The following is a 4,286-nucleotide window of genomic DNA, read 5'->3' as shown; positions in this document are numbered from 1 at the left end:
GAAAACCAAGAACAACAAGAAGATGTGGAAGTTCCTTCAACTGCTGTTGTTGATGATCCCTCACCATGTTAATGGAGGAGCCGTGTGTTACCTATGGGGGATAGTAAAGGCGTGGCCTTGCCCTTTGCTCCTTACTAACTCTTCCAATCTATATCCTCCTATTCTTACCACTAATTTCACATTAGGGTTAACTACTGTACCCTTCTCTCCTGACTTAGCACCCTTCCCAAATGGCTCCTGCGACTTAGCAGGTTATGTGGGAACCTCCCCCCAAGTTTGGCTATGCTAGACCAGTAGTTAGAGATGGGTAAGATTCGTGAAGAGCTCATACCAATCTAAGACAGGGAATGAGATATAAGCTTCATTTTCCGATGACAGGTAAGGATGTTGCTCTGTCAAGGACAACCTAAGAAAGGTACAGTCTTTTTATAAACAAACGGGAAGATGTGGGCTGGCAGGGAGCCAAAGGGCATGCTTGGTATGCCTGGTGAAAAACAGGAAGCTGTTACAATTGGCTACATGTATGCTTGAGCTGGTGATTGCTTGACCTTTAACAGGATTGGGTGGACATATCTGATAGAAATTGCTTATGCATGAGACTGCTTATATATTGAGGGTGAGACTGTTTTTGGGGGTTGTTGTTGTTAGGATCCGAATAAAGAAGAAGCTCCTTCATGACAATCTGAGGTGTACGTGTCTTTATGTCCTGCTGGACAGCAACATCAAGGGTGTTCTAATGTATCTTAGGAAACTGTAAGGGTAGTCTTCAATCAGGATCACTGGTGGCAGTGCTTTCTAGCTGCCTGATCAATGAGCCATTCTCTCTCTCCTCCTCAACAGTCTCTCTTTCAGGTAATGTTTTGCAGGATGCTTAAGCACACTGAGTGCATAGCGTCTTCAGTTTTTTGAGTGTGATGCACTCATTGGCTGTTCAAGCCCATAGGCCCAAAGCTCTATCTCCCAGTTAGGTCAAGGTCTCAGGGAGCTGAAAGTTCATATTTAGGAACCCAAGGTGAGAGGCTCTTAGCACAATGACAGGGGCACAGGCTCTGGAAGGACTTATCAATGTGGGGTCCAGGACTTCAGGAAGGTGTGTGGACACTTTTTAAAGAGTGTTTAATTAAAACCTATAACTTATAGTTCCTAAAATGTTGAATCACAATCCATCATCTTCTCACACATGTACCAGTGAAAAGGAAAGACTGAGAGAATCACTACTCTCCCAAAGAAGGGAACTGCACCTTTTCTAACAGTCCCTTGAAATATGCATTTGACAATTCACACACCTCGACATAGGTGGCAATGCAATACAAACAGGGTCTGATTCTGTTCTACTAGTGAATGTCAATAAACAACTACTTATGGGGTGCTTTTTTTTTTTTTTTTTTTATTTCTGCAATGATTTGCTCATCGTTTTCTCATTTCTGCCCTGACATGTGGTATAATACCACTTGTGCTTTGGTTTGTGACTGAGTCCCAAGCAGGAGAAGCGGAACCATCCAACAGGGGCACTTGCTAATTTCATAAGGTATCATTTCTTCATAGGCCACTTGATTGCACAGACAGTATGTGGGTTCATTTGAGTCACTGGAAGGTTTGCAGGGTTTGTTTCCTTCTCTGCTTTGGCTGTGGAGCCTGTGGAGTGCTTTCTCTTCTTCGAGGTCTTTGTCTTCTTCTCCTTGGGTTTTCCTGAGGTGATGTCATCATGGTCATGATTATTATTAGATACATTCATCACTTACTCACATTGTTCTGTGGTCGTAGGGTACTCTTGTAATTTGGCTTTTCTGCCTGTGCAACTGTCTCCTTCTTTGCCTTCTCTTGGCCAGCTCTGCAGCTGTTGTCAGTGGTGTCCTTGATAACTTTTGAGGTGCCTCCAAGAGTTCCACGTGACTGTTCACTTGTCTGGTCTGACTCTCCTCCAGCTCCACCATCTGACTTGGGATCTGCATCTTCTCACCGCTCAGCTGTTGGTTCTGAATCAGGGCTCTCTGGATGGAGTCAGCACTCAGAGTTTTGGGGTACCATCTGTCTTTCCTTTCAACTTCTCATAATGTTCATTCAGTTCTTTCAGGATTTCTTGGCATTTCCCATTGTTCTCCTGTATCAGAGAGATGTTTCTCAGCAGGTCTAAAGGCAGAGCCTTGATGGAGGCAAGGAAATCCTCCACATAGTTCACCAGGTGGATCTGATTCTTTTTGGCAAGACTCAACATGGTTCAGCTTGGAGCCCCCCTGCACTGGATGAGGCTTTCAGATTCCTGCACCCCGGCACCTAAAAGCTCTGGTTCCCCCCAACCCCAGGGCTAGCAGCTGCACCTGCCTAGGCCGAGGGGACCCTCCAAGCACTGGGGCGGGCCCAGAAGCGGCCCCCCATGGACCCCTGCTGGCTGGGAGGTGTGGGAGGTGTGGAGGGGGTTCCCAGATGGAACCCCACAGGCCCCACAAAAGCAGGGGTGAGTGGGCAGCACCTAGGAGCACACACCCTGAGAGGGTTGAGGTGCAAGGGCTGCCAGCTGCCACGCGGGAGGAGGGGAGCCCGGCCTGTTGGTCCCCGGAGCAACTGTGCACTAAGGGAATACTAAAACGATCCCATCATTGAAAAGCCCAGAACACTTTAGACCCTTTAGCGAGGTCCCTCCAAAAGTCTCTGAAAAGTCCTCCAGGGAGGCATTATCCCGGACCTATAAACGCAAGCTGAAAATGCCCAGTAGAAGGAGGCCCAGTCCCTTGGGTGCTGCTGGGCACACTGAAGTGCCGCATGGCAGGCACTCACCCCGGACAAGCACCGCGCCAGCCTGCTCACAGGTGTCCACACATGGCCAGGAGTTTAGGAAGAAGAGCTTTGCTCTCGCATGATCTCATCCCCGCAGGTGCTTCTGGGTCCTAGAGCAGGACACAAGAGGTTTGGGGTTCTGGACAGGGCGAGTTCACTGTGGGCAGAGCCACGTGGGGGCGTCCCCAAACCGCCGTGGCTTTCTGCGCGTGCACAGCTCTCAGGCGGTGCCCAGGCAGGACCTGTGCCTGTATGGTGCTGGTCCAGTACACCCACTCTGCAGGCACCAGCACTATGGGGCCTCCTGTCTTTTCCTCCCCTGCGTTGGGTCTGGCTGGTTCACAACTGGAGGAGACCACGTGCCTGACCGTCCACTTCGTTCCTGTCAGGTCGCCACCTTGCTGTGGGGGAGGGCTGCGCGGGTAATCCTGCCGCCCTAGGATAATGTCTGCGCCCTCGGACAAGGTTGCCACCCTCTGGGAAGGAGGCCTCAGCCCTTGGTTAAGGCCGCCGCCCTCCAATAATGCGCCTTCTTTGGATCAGGCCGCCTTCCTCGAGTCAAGCCTCGAGTCAATACACTCTGTGTGGGTTCTTGGTTGGTGTGTCCTGGGGCAGCGCGGGTGGTTTTGGAGACCGACCCCAGGGGTTTGGGCCTGGAGGTCGGGGATTTTAGCCTTCGGGAGGCCTGGGAGGTTGGGCGTAGCTGGACTGGTCGCCAGGGACTCTGGGTTCTCTGCCAGTCCTGCGCCTGGGTCTGGGTTGGGGACAGGGAGGCCAGGGACCTAGCAAAGGTCAGGCTGCGCGTGCTCTGCCGGTCCTGCAGCCCGGTTCTGGGGTGGGGACCTGAGATGCCATCGCTGGCCTGGTAGACCCCTGTGCCCCAGCCTTTTCAGATCCTTCTGTGACTCTCATTTTTGTTTTGTTTTTAATATGTTTTTAGCTGTCCATGCACCTTTGTTTTATTAACTAATTTATGTGTGGTGCTGAGAATCCAACCCATGGCCTCTCACATGCTAGGCAAGTGCTCTACCCCTGAGCTACTACCCAGCCCTACTCTGTTGGTTTTGAAGGAAAAGAATCCAAACTACCTAGGGCTCTGGATGCCTGGGCCTGGGGAGGGACTCAGAACATTGAGAGCAGGCGCTGATGTTTTCTACCTTTTTCTGACTGTAAGAGTGAGTGTACTCCTGTTGGTGGTCAGTGCTGTGCCTGTCCTTTTACTTGGGATGCTTTAAACACCAGCTTAGGGAGGACCCAGGAGTAGAACTCAGGATTTTCCTTTTGGTTATTACTTGTTTTGAATCTCCTGTCTTTATTTTTGATAAATCATAACTATGTTTTGAACACATTAGAAGAATTTGGGGTAGGGAGGAATAAATTTTTAAGAATAGTTTTTTTTTTTTTTTTTTTCCCCTCAAAGTACTGTTTGCTCTTTAAGAAAAAATGAAGCTGCCAAAAAAGTGATCACTTGCCCTCTCCCCTGCCCCCTGATATGTTCTTTATTACTGGGT

The 4,286-nt window shown here is 49.8% G+C and overlaps 1 pseudogene; it reads right to left on the bottom strand.

Moving 5' to 3' along the window:
• Positions 1-1,246: 1,246 nt before the first annotated feature.
• LOC124973009 (inhibitor of growth protein 1-like) lies at positions 1,247-2,215 on the bottom strand (annotated as a pseudogene).
• Positions 2,216-4,286: the final 2,071 nt, after the last annotated feature.

The sequence above is a fragment of the Sciurus carolinensis genome, chromosome Y (assembly GCF_902686445.1).
Source record: "Sciurus carolinensis chromosome Y, mSciCar1.2, whole genome shotgun sequence".
Lineage (NCBI taxonomy): Eukaryota > Metazoa > Chordata > Mammalia > Rodentia > Sciuridae > Sciurus > Sciurus carolinensis.
This window is presented reverse-complemented; position numbering and strand designations above follow the sequence as displayed.